At 36.6% G+C, this 19,477-nt stretch overlaps 1 pseudogene; it reads left to right on the plus strand.

The window, feature by feature from the left end:
* The first annotated feature begins 12,798 nt into the window (after positions 1-12,798).
* LOC125660292 (putative nuclease HARBI1) lies at positions 12,799-19,245 on the plus strand (annotated as a pseudogene).
* Positions 19,246-19,477: the final 232 nt, after the last annotated feature.

Genomic DNA, 19,477 nt, shown 5'->3' on the forward strand with positions numbered 1-19,477 from the left:
GGAAATGGCTAACATTTCGATGCATAGATTTCAAAGGCAAAAACAATGGAAAAGTAGATATTTATCAAAAGAAACACTGGAATGTTGATGTTTTGAGGTTTGTCATTATAAAACAAAGATAGAAGAAGAGCAATACGCATCATGTACATTTTGCTATGCTCCTAGATAAATCTTAAAATAAACAATTAAGTTTTCGTGTTAATTATTTCTTTACATGTGATACATCATTAGTGTTTAAAATTGATTAAGAATAATAGTAACCGACCAAATACAATAAGTTTCCAAACTTCGTTTGGGGCACTTAGAAATGTCCACATCTAATATTTTTCTATGCTGACCTGAAATTGAACCGTTGAAGTGTACTGCTTCATGTTTAGTTTAAGTGCATACATCCCAGCTGAGTAAGCAATGCACGGAAATAATTATGATGTGAAGATAATGAACAGTGATCAATCTCATAATTCCGATAAAGAATTAAAAAAAAAAAGAATAGGGCAAACAAGGATCCTTGAACACACCAGAGGTGGAATCAGGTCCCTATGAAAACCATTAATCCCGTGACAAACAAAATGTCCTTGGAACTGTCATTAGAACTAACGTAATATCACGAGACCAACTATTATAATTTTGAATTGTATTTGACGCATGAAAAGAAATGAACAAGAAATGAGAAGCGGTATCGGTATTGGAATTCACGTAAAATATGGAAAGTGAGTAGCATAGATTTTGATGATATCTGAATGAATTTCAGATTGCCTTAAAGTTTACCATCATTATTTTCATCTAATGCAGGCACTTATCATCTCTTTTCAAAGGAGGAGGGGCAACCGGAGAAATTGGCTGTCCTAGTTCTACATCACTTCCGGTAATTATATACCTTTTTCATCAATCGAATGAAATCATATAGGGGTCACGGCGGGTGTAGCCGGTCTACAGGGAATGATTACTCCTCCTTGGCACCTGCTATTTGAAATGGTATTGTCGTTGTAGCTCTCTCGATGCTCGCGCTCACACCGATCGGATCACGCGCTCGTCCTTTTCCGTAATCGGTAAGAAGCGGTTACGGAAATAAATAACTGAGGAGTTACGATCGACCTCATATTATATTCGTACCGTTGGTGGTCGACTGTGACGTCATAGCTAACATCACTGTTGTTTTGAAATAAACTCCCGTTATATGTGTAAGATAATGATACAGCCCTCTAAAATAAATGCTGACCTGTTGTACAAGAAAAGTGATGCTGTTCATGACCATCGGTACAAAACATGTAATGACATAAAAAGTGGTCGCGAAAAAATGTCGAATATGAGTCGATGAGGATTATTTCTATGATGGATCGATGACATAAATGTTGGAATTACTTGATCGGAAAGACCTTTGGAATGGGTGGTGATAAAAGCAGAATTGAAGCGAATTTTTTAGTAAAATTCGTTTCATTCGTTGTGTTTCTCATAACGGAGTGATATGGTATAACATCCTACTATTAATATCACAGACAAAATTATTGGTTACTGTAATTTTTATTATTCTACTACTTGTGTAGATTTTTTTCTATATTTCTTTCTGCATATTATATTATGTTATATATATAGTCTCTTTTTATGAGTTAAATAAAAAAAAACTCTAAATACTTTCCATCGTCGGAATCCCACGGTCGGTCGCACCTCTTATACCTCCCGTGGGACACAACGCCGATATTTCGCTAGAAGGTGTGTCAAAGCTTCCTTATGAAAGGTGAAGATAACGAACAGTGATCAATCTCATAACTCCTATAAGCCATACAAAATAGATAGTTGGGCAAACACGGACCCCTGGACACACCAGAGGTGGGATCAGGTGCATAGGAGGAGTATGCATCCCCTGTCGACCGGTCACACCCGCTGTGAGCCCTATATCCTTATCAGGTAAACGGAGTCATCCGTAGTCAAAATGCGATTGGTCGCTTTACCATTCCTTATTGCGATATTCAACCAATGAAACAACCCCCTACTTCCAGTGTTTATTGATTGATTGTATCTTCTTTAACGTTCACTCGAGAGTTTTTCACTCATGTGGATACTTTCAAAGCAAAGATTTAAACAAGTTACAAAGCTTTCAACGAGATGTTTACAACTTCTTTGTCAATTTGTTTTGAAATTAATTTTATTCAAATTATAAACATTATCTCTTTCCTCCTTCATCTGGTACACTTTCGTGACCATTGACTCTTTGAATTTGTATACCCGATTTGATTTATTCGTACTTAAGCTGCACGCAAATGATATGCCTGTTGGGTGAAAGTTGAGGCACTCTAGAGCATAACTATACTGTTCAAAAGAAGTCTTTGATAACAGTCCTGTGATCCCAATCTTTGATAGTGGCACAACAAAACATACACACTTTCATGGGCGCCGCCATTACTGCTGACGCTTAAGAGTTTCAGAAATACTTACGACTATTATCATTGGTCATCAATAGATTACGTAAGGTCATGCATTTTAATGAGTAATGCAAAAATATTACGGGAGGTAAAACAAGTGCGACAGACCCTGGATTTCCGATGATGAACAATTTCTTGAAATATTTTGACCGTGTAACCGGTCTTCTGTCGTGTCTATCTCTTATCATCTCTTATTTATAGAGATAAACACGACTGAAGAACACCGGTAACACGGTCGAAGTATTTCAAGAAAGTGTTTAGAGTGTATAAATATACATGACCAACGACACGAACAACAGTGAATTGTCAAATTTTCGGGACGACCTGTCACTTCCTCAGGGCGATAGAATATTTACATAGAAAAGAAAACTAAGTAGAAAAGGAAACTAAAACTACAACTAAACTACAAAACCTGATAACAAACAAAACGTCTACATATTAAAATTATCGAGTGTAATAACCGGCAATAGAATAGTCTGTTCTAATCGAGCGCCAAGACTGAACCGAATTAATCAGTCCTAAGCTGGTTCAAGTAAAAAAAATGTATATATATATATATATATATAAAGCACTGAATAATCACAACTAGGTACTGAAAATTTTCGCCCCAGCCCGAGGTCGAACCAGCGACGTACGGCACCCACCGCCTAGCAAGATTGTCAAACCAGTGCGTAAGTCCACTCGGCCACAACCACTTATATATATATATCGTAGCAAGACACTTTGGAATTCATCGGAACACCATCAAGTCATTAATGGAGACTTTTCCAACAATCTGGTAATACTCGGGATCGACCACGTTTGGGCGTCCTCGTTTGACGTCGCGTCGACAGGACAACCACATTAGAATTGAGCACCTGAGAAATCGTTTCCAGACAGCAAGTTTGACTGCTTGTAGCATTCCTGGACTTCGACCAATCAGTCCAAGAACTGTGCATAATCGTCTTCGCGAGCACAACATCAGACCAAGACGTCCAGCGGTGCACCCAATACTGCTTCTACGTCATCGTATCGCTAGACTAGCGTGGTGCAGACGACATCTGCGATTCAGAATACAAGATTGGGCCAAAATTCTGTGCACTAATGAATCCAAATTTCATTTGGATAGCAGTGACGGCCGTTGTGGAGTGTATCGTCGCGTTGGGAAGCGGTACCCGGAAGCTTGAGTTGTGCAACGTCGACAATTCGGTGAAGGTAGCGTTATGGTGTGGAGTGGAATAACAACACTTGGAAGGACCCCTCTACAAATTGTCAATGGAAATCTAACCGGCGTACGCTATCGATACGAAATTATTCAGCGCCATGTGATACCCTTCATACAGAGACAGCAAATTCACATCACTCTGCAGCAAGACAACACAAGGCCACATGTTGCACATGTAGTCAGGGACTTTTTTGTTCAACAGAATGTCGATGTCTTGCCTTGGCCAGCTGTTTCCCCCGATTTATCGCCGATCGAGCACGTCTGGGATGAAATGGAACGACGTCTAAGCTGTTTACCTAATCAGCCAGTGACAGTTGCTGATTTAGGCCAGGCTTTAACCAACATCTGGAACAACATCCCTCAAGCATTTTTTAACACTTTAGTGGCATCAATGATGCGCCGTTGTCAAGCCTGCGTGAATGCAAATGGTTGCCACACGCGTTATTAACTTTGTTAATTCAAGTTTGAATACCAGTGTCTTTCGAGTGTGCTGAAATTGACGTTATTCGACGTTTACATTAATGGATCGTGAAATGTTACAACGAATACATTTAATAACAGTATTACAAAAAATAAAAAATTTCATATATTAAATAATAATGCAGTTTCTTTTTCCGCTAGTATATATAAGGTTGAATAGGTTTGATGAAATAATCTTCCTTTGCTAAAAGATTTTCATTGCTTTTCGGAAGTTTATAAAAAGGGAATAAAATAAATTTCTTTTTACTTATTATAAAGGAAGGATCCAGTAAAACCACATACTTATACTGTAAATCCACGGACACGCATCAGTATTGTGCCACTCCTTACTTACTGATGACGAAATATCGTCAACAGTGGCGAATTCAAGCTAGAGAGAATGAAGAAGATGATAATAGCGATTATGAAGATCCGCATGTTCCTACATACTTAGACGCCAAACGGGGGGCTTGAATGTCTTATATGATATTTCAACAACTGAATTTGAAATTAACTTTTTACTGCGAGTGACTGATAAAATAAAACCATCTTTTAAAAGACATTGTATTTGGTGACAATTAGAGGGGATATGAAATGCACCTGCATGTGGTTATTACATCTAAAAGCCTTAATTAAAGTCTTGGTGTAGTAGGTCAAATCTATTTGTTTTCTTATGACTGCTTTACACATTTACACATTACCCTCTTCTCCCTCTCCCTCGATATAATGCCCAAATTGCTGAGGTATCAATGTTGGCGTTATAACAGGCGTCACTGTATAATTTTCAAATGCAGTTTTGGAAATAAAATGATTGCATGGATCTTCCGTCATCAATAATGCTTAATAAATGAATGCATTCAAATTTATGTGTACCAAAAATAGTGAATTCAAATTGTCGTCCGTTTGATCTAACACGTCGTTTAATTCGTTAGAAGATGCACATTTCAGTTTGGAGACACATCTTTTCATTAAAACCTCATTTGATATAGTTTAAATCATTCTAGTGAATTACGTAACACATGTTATTGTTGTTATTTACCGTCAATTATCAATCAGCGCGATTTTTAATGAAAAACTGTAAATGAAAATAATTCCCAATTTGATTTCAAAGAGAGCGACTTCCGGTTTGTTGGTTTTCATCAACTCTTTAAACAAATTGATTACAGTGTCAATTGGCAATTTTAAACTTTGATATGTGTGTTTAAACTTAATCAATAATTCTTTTGAATATACAAATTCTTGCTCTTAAAAGTAAACACTCATCGGTTTTAAAGAGGGGGGAGGGCTAGTTTTAAAGTATAAAACTATTAAATAACCTATACGAATTGTGGCCTTGATGTTTCACCTTTTGATCTAACAATCAACAAAGGACGAAGTAGTAACTAGTATGTTACTAAGATTCATCACCTGAGTTTTATTGCACAATCTTGGAGAAAACTCAAATAAGGACATGGAAGGCATTTTATGTAGACTATGAATTCATGACCTTAGTTCTTGAACGCTATAGGGGTCTTCTTCAAGTCATAGGTAGTAATTCTATGTAATTTTATTGTAAATGATTTTGAATAAGGACTTTCAAAAAAAAATTCTGGAACGAAGGTGTGACAGACGACAGAATGACGAGCAACATATACTGTATGAGTTTATTAATACATAAGGGATTCAGAAAAATAATTGCTACGTCTGGCCTGGGCAATTATTTCAACTCCTAGAAATGAACATGTGACGCATTCATCATTTCAGAGTTAGTTTCTCATCTGAAATAAACCTCCCAAAGTTTACCCGAGCATATGTTTAAGTAAAAATCAACAGCTTACCTCGTAATGCTTTAAGATCATTACCTCCTACGTTTGCTCGTCAGGCAAAGTTAGTCTCAAATCATAGCATGGACAGACGGACAAATATACCCAAAAATAATATCATCCGCTTTTCGCTAAAAGCCAGGGGCAATTGATAAAATGTTCCCGACTTTTCGTCGTAGGCTTAATTCATTTTAAGCGCTGAGCGCATGCGCCAGTGGTTATCCGGGTTCAACAGTTAATAAATCAACGACCCCTATCGGCTAATTATTTATGCAGGGGCTTCTTTGCATTTATTTGCGTTTCTGTCAAAATACCGACACAGTATCATATGATTTTTAAAATTATATTATTTCTAAACTATTCTTGTGCTACGATAGCAAGCACTCATTTAGTGATACGTCTTGAAACACGTAGTGTAGATTGTGAAGACCTCGTGAGTTGGAAGAGATCTCGTGACTTGGGAAGTTTGTAAACATCATCGGACCTAGTAGCCCATCTTTGTCTGTTGATATGCAAAATTATCAGTGTACTGTACATGAATGTATATTGATAAAAAAACAAACGAAAACAGTGATGAGGCCTGTGGACTTTGTGTATTATTACACTTTCGTTCGAAATATGTTCTGGTAATTTTACTCCAATTATACTGAGGATTCATATCTAGAACTTTTAATTTAGAAATATTGTCATATGATTTTAATACAACTTAAAAGACCAATACGAAATTTGAATAATTTTTTTTTTGTTTGAATAAAAATCAATGAGAATCACAACATTGGTTTGGAATCATTTGCAAAACATTCAAAATTATATACAAAGACATTTAGTCCTATTTTTGTTTGAATTTTGCCAGTGTTCATTAACAAGTCTAAGGTTGACAAGTCGGGTAAAAGTCTCCAAAGAGACCCTCTTTTAATCCACACCTAGGATGCCAGGGGCCCCTGATTTCGACACATTTAATGTATATCAATTACAACATTATTTCCTGAGATAACATTTAATGCAATAATAACCGTTTGCGGTTGCTCAGTGGTAGAGTGTTCGCCTCGTAACTGGAAGGTCGTGAGTTCGAGCCCCGCTCGTGCTATGGATGCCTCAAATCGAAGACTTTGAATTAGGTAGTAAGAAGAAATTCTTCGCCAAACGCTTGCCATTTGAAAGTGAGAATCACTGGGTCTTTCGGATATTACCTTAAAAACGGAGACCCCGTGTCACGGCAGGCGTTGGCACGATAAAGAACCCTCACTGCTACAGTCCCTGAGGGAATAGGTCTAATTTTGAGGTACTTCACCAACCGCTTGTGACGTCTCAATACTCGGTTTTTACGAGACGTAAAAAACCCAATACATAAGAATATGAATTTATATAAACCATATGTATAATTAGCGATACGGAAAGTGTTGGTGTTATAATGTTTTCAAATTTAGACATTTGATTTCAATGATTTATATTATAGCTCAAGGTATTTTATTCTACGCACCAAAATTCATCGTTTACCCTGCGCTACGCTTCTAAAAGCCAGGATACCAAAGGTAATGAGCTTCTAGGTCATATAAAGGATTAATTGTATATTGTTTAACGTCCCACTCTCAAGAATATTTCACTCATATTGAGACGTCACCATTCCCGGTGAAGGGCTGCAAAAGTTAGGCCTAAGCTCGGCGCTTACGGCCTTGAGCAAGGAGGGATCTTTATCGTGCCATACTTGCTGTGACACGGGGCTCGGTTCTCGTGGTCTCATCCGAAGGACACCCCCCCCCCCATTTAGACGCGCCTTACAACCAGCAAGGGGTACTGAGGATCTATTCTAACTTGGATCCCCACGGGACGGATATTTTATTATTGTTACATAATATTATATTACATATATAAATATTCATAGTGTATAGTGATTGCGAATACCATTTCTTAATCCTCACAATGGGTACCAAGGACCCTGGATTGGATACATCTATACTACAATGAAAGTTGAAAATAACGAACAGTGATCAATCTCATATCATAAAATCACATATCTACTTTTCTCAAATCAACAATATCAAAACGTATGACTTTTCAACACTTTACACGACCATTCCTCACGATAGATTAAAGACTACGTCTTTTATCAACAGATGCTTCGTCAACAGAAATGAAACAAGGAAACATTAATATCCAGTGATCAGTCATTCAAAACATTTACTTTGTTAAACACCACTCTGATTTCACGCACAAGTACTCTGAACTTAAATAAAAAGTATGCTAGAGTTCCTCATTGACATTCTCTTCGTAGTCGATGGTTACCAGGTCTTTTAACAGTCTGTCGGAAACCCATGTGCACGAATTGTGCTCCTTTGTTAGCTGGCCTGTTTTTTTTTGGGGGGGGGGGGGTTGTTGTTTTTTTTGTTTTTGTTTTTTTTATTCTTTTAAAGCAGAGTTTATTCAAAAGCTTCTACATCAGAGTAAAACTCTTGCTGTGGCCTTCAATTTGACATTTAGATATGTTGACAACGTATTATCTATTAACAATAATAAATTTCCATTCATATGTCGATTCGATATATCCCCGTGAACACGAAATGATAGACACCACAGAGTCATCCACATCTGCTTCGTACTTCGATAATTTACTGAAAATAGATCTTAACGACAAACAAACAACGTAACTTTATGACAAACGAGATTATTTCAGGTTCTCCATACTCAACTTTTCATATTTACATGTATGTAGCAATATACCATCATCACCTACATGTGGTGTTTATCTCGCAAATGATTCGATATAAAGGAGATTGTTCTGCATGAAAGGTGAAGATAAAGAACAGCGATCAATCTGATAACTCATATAAGCATTACAAAATAGAAAGTTGGACAAACACGGACCCCTGGATATACCAGAGGTGGGATCAGGTGTCTAGGAGGAGAAGCATACCCTGTCGACGGGTCACATTCGCCATGAGCCCTATATCTTGATCAGGTAAACGGAGTTGTTCGTAGTCAAAATTAGTGTGCCAAGAACGGCCTAACAATTGGCATGAAAAACGTCAGACAGCATTTGACCCAATGATAGGTTGTATTGGCAAACTAGATCGTTATAACGACCATAGAATTTGCTAAATGCTGATTTTAAACGGGACTGTTGAAACCCCTGCACCATCAACTTGTTTGTCAGTAGCCTACATCGATGTAAAAACTGACCATACGCAGAACAATCTCTTGCGTATCGAATCAGTTGAGAGATGTAAACACCATATGCAGGTGATAATTGACTATTGTGTCATGGCTGTGGTGTTTTCCTTTTGTAAAAAGTGTGCAATAACTGAAGATACACCAGCGGGTGGAACCATCATTTGCATATTTTTTTTAAATTCTGCTGTGTAATTAAATTATTGAACACCACCTGAAAATTTCCACACATGGTGAAGTTCAAATTAGAATTCACGAATTCTAGGCTCACGGTCGTGTCGATATCCATTTTATCATCTTCTAGTTTAATTTCACGAAATGTGTGATCATCACATGCCTGTGAGAAAATCCTTATTGTCATCATTGAATAAAAATTGTACACCCAAATGAAAGGCGAAGATAACAAACAGCGATCAATCTCACAACTCCCATAAGCAATACAAAATAGCTGGGAAAACCAGAGGTGGGATCCGGTGCCTAGGAGGAGTAAGCCCTATATCCTGATCAGGTAAATCGCCAATGTTCATAGTTGAGTGCTCTGATCAGACACACTCTGCACATCCGCTCTCACCAACTACACGTATCGGGCGATAAGTTGGCGGGAAAAGGAAATACCCAAGCGCTCACCTGACAAAAACTTTACTTTTCATTGGAGACATTTTTTTTTAAATCATGCAATAACCGGTCACATGACATATTATATTTCTAATTGGTCATAATACAAGTTATTGAATTTTATTTCTGTGTATCTTAATTTAATTGGGCAAGGGGCGGAGACTCGTGTTTCGCGCCAGCGCCCTTCGTCCAAATAAATCAAGATACACCGAAATAAATATTCAGTAACTATTACTTACTACATAATTATGAGAAGTTGACGATGGTGAAGCTAAAATCATCCCGTTTTTCATAAAGTTGAGTTATTCGCTTGCCGTTAATATCTACTTTCAATAAAACATCTAAGTATGAAGCAGAAGTGGACGACTCTGTGGATATGTGTCTTTTATTTCGAGGTCGCAGGGATAAATCGAATTGACATATGAGTGAAAGTTATTATTGTTCATAAATAAAACGTCGTCAATATATCTAGATGTCGAATTGAAGGTCACAGCTAGAGATTATTTCTTATATATATATATATATATATATATATATATATATATATATATATATATTCAATAAATTGTTTTTTTCTTGCAAGTCTTGCCTAGATGGTCGAGCGGTCTGGCGCGCTGGTTACATGCTGCTAGGAGGTTTGGTTCCGCAGGTCGTAAGTTCAACCCCGGGTAGGGGCGGAAGTGGGTATCCAAATAAAGTGAAATTTTCTGTGCTTTATATTAAATATTTCTTCACTTGGGGCAGTTATGTTCATTTAAGAGTTCATTGCTATTTCTGTGTTTTATATATATCATGATTCTTCTGGTCGCTTAATGTATGTTTGTATATAGCTTGCAAGGCAGTTTCCATTTTTACCTTCTTATCTTGAAATAGGACAAATATTTCCCTAGTAACGTTGGTAGAAGTTTACAGTTGTGTATGCATTATACTTTCCTCTGTGTAGTAAATAATAACAGTTGGTGGTGGGTTGCCTCCAGTAAATCCCTAAGGAATTGCGATGAACTCAGCATGCTGGAAACAGTCTTCTGCATCGTAGTTCTACATGTATGTCAAAGTACCACGATTTGTACAGGAGGAGGTCACTCTCGGTTGAATATTACAATCAGTTCCAGCTGTAAGATATCTTAAATATCCACCTCTGTTTTTTGAAAATTGTTTTAATCAAGAAAAAAATGTCTCCCCAGCTCCCCAGATTTAAAGTGCAAATGCAACCTCTTCCCATACTGCATGGTATGGAGGAGAGAGCATGAGCTGGAACATAGACACTATGAACTCCTATAAGATACATAGGAGAAGTGTTCACAAACCATTTTACACCCTCCACCCCCAGGTTCATTATAACTTTAAGGACAATAATGGAATCAGCCTGTCCCTGCAATATGCGCATTTGCAAATTACCTTGAAGTATCGTACAAAAGTTTAAGTCTATCCGATAAGGAGCTTCTCAAGCTATTTAAAAATCTCCACCCATCTTATATCCACTATGAATTTTAAGAAAATAATCGGATTATCCTGTCCCGACAATATGTACATCTACAAATGGCAATGAAGTATCGTTCAAAGTTTCAAGTCTATCCGATAAGCCATATAGCAGAAGTGTTCACAAGCTATTTTACATCCTCCACCCTTCTTAGATCCACTATAACTTTATGGAAAATAATTGGATCCTCCTGTCCCGACAATATGCACATCTACAAATGGCAATGAATCATCGTACAAAGTTGCAAGTCTATCCGATAAGCCATATAGGATAAGTTTTCACAATCTATTTTACATCCTCCACACCTCTTTGATCCACTATAACTTTTAGGAAAATAATTAGATCCTATTGTCCTGACAATATGCATATCTACAAATAGCAATGAAGGATTGTACAAAGTTTCAGGTCTATCCGATAAGCCATATAAGAGTAGAAGTGTTCACAAGCTATTTTACTTCATCCACTCCTCTTAGATCCACTAAAACTTTTAGGAAAATATTTGGATCACCCTGTACCACCTACAATTAATATCTACAAATGGCAATGAAGCATTGTACAAAGTTTCAAGTATATCCGATAAGCCATGTAGGAGAAGCGTTCACAAGATTGTGTGACATACAGACAGACGGACAGAAAGCACACCCCCTGAAAGAGGAGCATAATTACCAGAATATGCGAGTAATTTGAACAAAAGTGTAAAACACAAAGTTCACAGGCCTCATCACTGTTTTCGTTTTATTATCAATACAATGAATACATGTGTGTACAGTACACCGATAACCTAGTATATCACTGTACATAATTAGATAGGCTACTAGGTTGATGTTTACAAACGGAAACCCACGCGATCTCTTTCTTTTATAACATACGCCACGTGTTTCAAAACGTGTTTCAAAACATGTGCTTACAATCGTAGCACGAGAATTGTTCAGACATAATACGTACTTTAATGAAATATACGAAATTGGTACCGTATAAGTTTTACATGTTATTGCTTCAGTATTTTGACAGAAACGCAAATAAGTGCAAAGGACCCCCTGCATGCATATTATAGAACCCCATTTGTTAGGACTTGATTCAATGACTGTTCAACACTAACAATCACTGGCGCATGCGCCCAGATCTTAAAATGAATTAAGCCAAGGACGAAAAATCTAACAATTTATCAATTGCTCCCGGATTTTAGCGAAAAGCGGATGTTTTTAATTTGGGTAAGTCTGTCCGTCCGTGCTATAATTTGAGAATTAAGAGTTAAATTGTCAAGTGTAAACGTACGAGGTAATATTAAAGCATCATGAGGTAAGCTCTTGATTTTCATTCAGGTACATTTTGGGAGGTTTAATCCTGATGGGAAACTATCTCTTGAATAATGAATGCGTCGCATGTCCATTGCTAAAGTTAAATAATTACCCAGGCCAGACTTAGCACTTAATGTAACAAACTCGAAAAAAAGGAGAGAGAAAACTTTAAGCTCATAGCAACCAAATGTTGATCTGTTGTTCGTCATTCTGTCTGCCTATCACATTTTCGTTTTCAGAAAATATCCCCGAGAGTCCTTAAACATTTTACAATGAAAAACAAAGACTTGAAGAAGACCCCTATCGATTTGAAGTCAAGACTAAGGTCAGAAATTGATAATTTTAATTTCTATCATTAACAGTCTCGATTGAAGTCAGCATTTTGCAAATTCTATGGTCGTTATAATGATCTAGTTCGTCAATACAACCTCGCATTGGGTCAAATGCTGTCTGACGTGTTTCATACCGATTGTTAAGCCGTTCTTGGCACATTGATTTTGACTGCGGATAACTCCGTTTACCTGATCGGGATATGGGGCTCACGGCGGGTGTGACCGGTCAACAGGGGATGCTTACTCCTCCTAGGCACCTGATCCCACCTCTGGTGTGTCCAACTATCTATTTTGTATTGCTTGTATGAGTTATGAGATTGATCACTGTTCGTTATCTTCAACTTCCATTAAACTACATGAAATGCTTTCCACATGCTAACTTTAGTTTTCTTCAAAGTTGTGCAATGACACTCAAGGTGATGAATCTTTATAACTTAGACATCTATTAATTCTGAGATCAAAAGATGAAAAGTCAAGGTCACAGTTCGTAAAAGTTACCAAATATTTTTATGCTGTAAAACTACACCCTCCCCTTTTTTCCCCTTTACAACTGGTGACTAAGTGTGTCTTTAAGAGCAAAGACCTATGGTTTTAAAAGGATAAGGATAAAGTTAAAAGTTTAAACATGCCAACTGGCATTGTCAGATATATTATTGTCTAAGCATTTTCAGGTAATGCACATTCAGGTTTGTGAATCATGGCCTTCTGTGGGGTGGTGGGGTTAATGTGTAAGGATGGGGCATCAATAGGAGATCAAAGGTTTACATAAGAGAAAATATTATTCCCACGAGCAGAGTAACCAAGATTAGTCATATCCCCATGGTTAGGTTTGGGCCACAATACGAATTCAAAGTTTTAATTGGAAATATATGCGGAGATATTTTGAAAACTCTTCTCAAGAACAAAATGATCTTGAACCGTGTGCAGTTATTCTCAGATATTGCAGATTCATGTTTGTTTGAGTCATGGTCCCTGGAAGTAGGATGGACCATAATAGGAAATCAAAATATCAATTAAAGATCTGACCTTGATTAGGCATATTAATATGCAAGCATTCCGATGTAGTGGGGATTAATAGTTGGTCAATTAATTACCCCTGAGGCGAAAATAGGGATTCACAGTAGTACGTATACATGCGAGTATGTAGGTCATTTTAAAAAATTCATTCAAGTGTAGGCGCAGTATACCATTCCCGGGTTATGTTGATCGAATTCATTTTATTTTCCAGATCTTGGACCTTTGGAATAGGGTGTGTTTTGAATCAGGGATCCAAATTTTATCTACCACATAAATACAGGGACAAATCATTTTTAAAAACTTCTCCAAAACAATACGGCCGTGTTAATAATATTGATAGTAAAGCATCCTATATTGTGCGGATTCAAGTTCAATTAAGTCATGACGCCTTGGGGGTATAATGTAGTCATGGTTTTATATAAGGTATAGCATCCAATGAAGAATAGCAGGACCAAGGTGACTCAGGTGATTATTGTGGCCAATGGGCCTCTTGTTATTCAGGATAATGTTGAAGCTGTTCCATTTCTAAGCTGAGTTTTATAATGTAGAATTTTGCTTTCTCTAGACTTTGATCTTCACCTGATTAGGTACAATATGTATATCAATATCCGAGAAATAATAAACGGAGAAGGTATATAAAACACGAACATTTTCATGCCATAATTGACTTTGAGATATTTCTGTCGTTTCCGTGTGCATGTAAGCCTTAAATTATGACACTAATATATACATGTTAACATTCTGAATTACGTTTTCCCAAGTGCATGTGTTGAAGTTCAGGAATTGTCAGAGAAAAATTAATCGCTGAGGTTACTTTAGTTCAACTGTCCATTTATAATTCAGTCGTGCATTTGACATATACAAGGAAATGAATATGCATACACGTGCAAAAACCTAAATAATGTATAGAGGAAAAAATCCACTACACTACTACAATATTCTAGCTTTGCATTCAATAAATCCTGAATTACACACGAAACAAATACTGATTGTTTAATATACTTTTGACTACATTGGGACTGTCAAGAATATCTGAACCATATGTAATCTTAAGATTGTACACAATTGTATTTCATCATACACTATGAGGACTTAACAGACACGTACAACAGGGAGTGAGGAAAGGGTACTCCTCACATTTTTCTTGACAACACTGATGTTCCGTTATATTACATGAACAATTAGTTATCTTCACGTTTTACATGAAAGGTGAGAATAACGAACAGTGATCAATCTCATAACTCCTGTAAGCAATATAGAATAGAAAGTTGGGCAAACACAGACCCCTGGATATACCAGAGGTGGGATCAAGGGCCAAGGAGGAGTAAGCATCCTCTGTCGACCGGCGCAATGTACATGTAAGATAAGCCCCCTCCCCGATTTAGGGGGAATGTAGGATTTTGACAAAAGAACATCTTGTGGGTGTTTTTGAGTGCTTTTCAAGGAATTTGGACAAACGTGAGGTCAACTTGCCTCTTCTCCTTTGAAAAAAAAAACCACGATGCAACATGACTGTTTTAAAATTGAAATTTCGCATCCTTGTCTGAATATACGAAAATGATAAAATATGAAATAATCTAACTTCATTAAGATGTCTTCTAAATTTATGCTACTCACTTTCCATATTTTACGTGAATTCCAACCGACACCTCTTCTCATTCCTTGTTCATTTGTTTGTTTTGTGCGTCAAATACAAGTCAACATTATATTCGTTTTAAGTGGGAAAAGCAAGGTAAATTCGTCTTGTAAAATAACCTTAGTGCTAATGACAGTTCCAAGGACAATTTATTTGTCACGGGATTAATGGTTTCAATGTGTAAATTGTGATAGGCACTTGATCCACCTCTCTTGTGTTCAGGGATCCGTGATTGCTCTATTTTTATTTATTTTTTTTTAATTCTTTATCGGAATTATGAGATTGATCACTGTTCATAATCTTTACATCAGAATATTTTTCATGTATTGCTTTCTCAGCTCGATTGTATACACTAAAGATGAAGCAGTACATTTCAACGATTTAAATTCAGGTCAGCATAGGAAAATATTAGATGTGGAAATTTCAGTAATTCGTTATTGCATATTATATTGCTACATCTGGAGGGATTTTTAAAGTCTCAGGATGGAAGAAAACTCTTACTGTGTAACTATCTTAATTCAGGGTATGTCACAGACCATGAAACTCGGTATATAAAAATATGATAGGTATAAAACAAAATGTGCATGCAGAGGTTGAACTTAAGAACGGTTGCCATGGAAACCTATTCTCTAATAACGGCTGGGCAAGATATGTTTGTTTTATTTCAAATAATTAGAAAAGCTACTTTTGTTGTTAAAAACAACAATTAGAACAATTTTGCTGAGCTAGTTTTAGCTTTTTGAAATTTGTTTATATTTATTTAATCCTTTAAAAATACCCAATGGAAATGCTTATGTTTATGCTGTATAAGGGTTTGAAGTATGTAATTTAGAGAGAAATAAAATAGGTATATATTTGCCCAATCATTTAGTGTAAACATACATGCTAGAAAAACTTCAATATGACTTTCAAACAGGACATAAATACATTTGTGGAGAAATAAGAAATAACACATCAACCAAACTACACTATAAAGAGTTATTGTTCTTTGTGACACTATTTTGCATTGGAGATACTAAAAACCATCATTTGTTTACAGTATGACAGGAGATGGAATTGCAATTTTTGTTCTGCAGAACTTTTTGTTCACTTAATTTCCCGCTATCACCTTTATTTTCAATTGTGTTAACGGATTCTGGTTTATTCTGTAGAATACAAATCCGTTTGATATTTGGCAAAGTCACCGGACTACTTCTTTAACACCCATCCAGGAGAAAACTCGTTCACGTAGAAAAAGTAAATGCTATGGAATTCGACAGTTTATTGCTTAAAAATTCGATTAAAAACCAAAACATGACCAGAGAAACAGAAGGCGGTCAGAAATATTCATTGAAAATATGGGAAAGCCCTGTCAGTTGGAACATGTATTGATTGATTGATTGAATATTGTTAAACGTCCTTCTCGAAATTCTTTCACTCATATGGAGACGTCACCATTGCCGGTAAAGGTCTGCAAAAGTTAGGCCTATGCTCGTCGCTCACGGCCTTTGAGCAGGGATGGATCTTTATCGTGCCACACCTACTGTGACACGGGACCTAGGTTTTTGCAGTCTCATCAGAAGGACCGCCCCATTTAGTCGCTTCTTACGACAAGCAAGGAGTACTGAGGACCTATTCTAACCCAGATCCCCACGGGATAACTTGTATTGATGTAGGTGTCCTGTTCCATTTTAGAGAATAAGAAATCCAAGTTCTAAAGTACAGCCTTAATAAAATGTACCAGAAAATTAACTTATGATACACATATAAGAATCCCATTGCATTTATTTTATATTGACAGCCAGGCTAGTTGTATAGATGTACAATATTGTAATTAGGCCTGTCATTTGCTGCATGGATGTATAACAGAATTGTCTCCTACCTAACATTCAATCTGGGTGCTTCCTATCATATTTACACAGAGTTAATGATCTATAAAATTGGCCTCTCTCTCTCTCTCTCTCTCTCTCTCTCTCTCTCTCTCTCTCTGACTGTCAAACATTTTATTAATTGTCAAAGAAATGATCAGACCTAAAATTCAGCAATTATAATTTCGGTAAAATGTTGACAGGGTAATTATTTAGAATGATAAATTCATTTGCAAAACCATTCACTTTTTTCAAACAGGTCAGGGAACTTGGAGTAAAAATTGCTTGAAATTTTGTGCAAAAATTACCAGAATTATGACATTTATAGATTATGTAATTAAACTTATTCTCCTTTTTGGATGAATACTAGAAGAAGAATACATGTACATAAATATCAAATTGTATCCCAACCAAAGTGAATTAGAGAATGAATTAGAATCTATAAAGAAAGTTAATGTAATAACTTGTATTTATGCCTCTGAAGATTTCACATTTAGAAACCCATCTATCCTTCTCCAGTTCCCTACTTTAAAAACAAATCTGGTATATTCACATGTGCCTGTGGACAAGACTTCCCCCTATTCAATGTTCAATGTCGGCAATAAATCCCAATCCCAATAAAATAACCAAGGTGGGGAGGGGGGGGTCAAGCCAACATTCACCTAAGATGGTATCTTGAAAACCATTAATCTTGATACTTGGTTTTTATGATATATAAGTGTTGACAGCTTTATGATTTCTGGCAAAAGGAGATTTTCTATCTGAAGTGGCAGACAGTCATGGGATTTCCTTATCTTCAGCATCTAGGATTGTGCACAGAGTCTGTTCCACTTTATGTCTGAGACTAGGGAATATAAATTTCCCCACTTCAGTGCCAGAGCTCATCCGCATTAAGGAAGGGTTTCACAGGATTGCGAATTTCCCCAATGTGATTGGAGCAATTGATGGAACCCTGATTCCCATTCAAGGGATGGCAGGTGATGAGCCCACATTCATTTGCAGGAAGGGGTTCTGTGCCATCAATGTGCAGGCCGTTTTGGATGTAAATCTCAGGTATAACATGTTATCATAGATACATATGTACAATGTAACAATTTAACAAGTATTGTGACCAAGACAAATATGAACTTTTTGAAAGATTCAAAAATTTGTAGCAAAATTATATACATATCTATTTGCCTATGAATGGTACACAAATATTGAACAATTTAACGAAAAATGAAATTCCTTTAGCTTTACAAACATAGTGCTGAGATGGCCTGGATCCACGCATGACTCTTTCGTCCTCACAAATTCATCCCTCCCAAACATCATGGAAGGAATCGATAGATGGTTGGGGGATTCTCGGTACCCTTTGAAAAAGTGGCTTCTTACACCTTTTGATCAGCCATCAAATCAGCAGGAGCAGAGGTACAACCTTGGTACTGTTCCACCAGAAATATAGTGGCGAGAGCTTTTAGGGTACTCAAGAGCAGGTTTATGTATTTAAAAGAAGTTTTCAAAGACTTTGTTGAAAATTGATTTAGACATTTAAGTTACACATATTTTGGTCAATTAATTCGCTTCAAATCACTGAATGGTTACATATTCTGCAAAATCTTTAAAAAATGAAGCTCGGGGAGGTGCAAATTCACATGTGTAGTAATTACATGTAATATGAGGCATATTTTCTTTATAATTTAAGATGTATGCACAGGACGGGTGGAAGTTTACAATTTGGCACAGAAAAAATGTATTAAGATAATTGAATGCTGTTTTCGACTCCACAACAAGGCTATCCTTGATGAAATACCCCTACTAGCCACCAATGAGGCAGCTGTGCCAGTGTTCCACCACCATACAGCATACCTGGGAAATAACAATGATGGTTTCACCTTGAGACAGAAGATACTACAGAGATTTTAATCTTGCAAGTTCTTAATATTGTATTTGGATTAAATTTCAAAAAGTAAATTTCTATAAGTATCATAACCAAAAGTATTGTTATCTTTGTATACTTTTTATGCCGATTCAAAGGTTTCGTGTGCATGTACAGTGTATACAACTTACTCCTTTCTTGCATTGTTTGACAGGAAAACAAAATTGAGTTGACGGAATCATAACAGCAAACTTTAATATTTTACAGATAACTATAATACACTGTACCAATATGTTGAAATTAATTTGTTTCAAGAACCTTGTCGCTTGCAACTCTCTCTCTCT

This window comes from Ostrea edulis, chromosome 1, assembly GCF_947568905.1.
Source record: "Ostrea edulis chromosome 1, xbOstEdul1.1, whole genome shotgun sequence".
Lineage (NCBI taxonomy): Eukaryota > Metazoa > Mollusca > Bivalvia > Ostreida > Ostreidae > Ostrea > Ostrea edulis.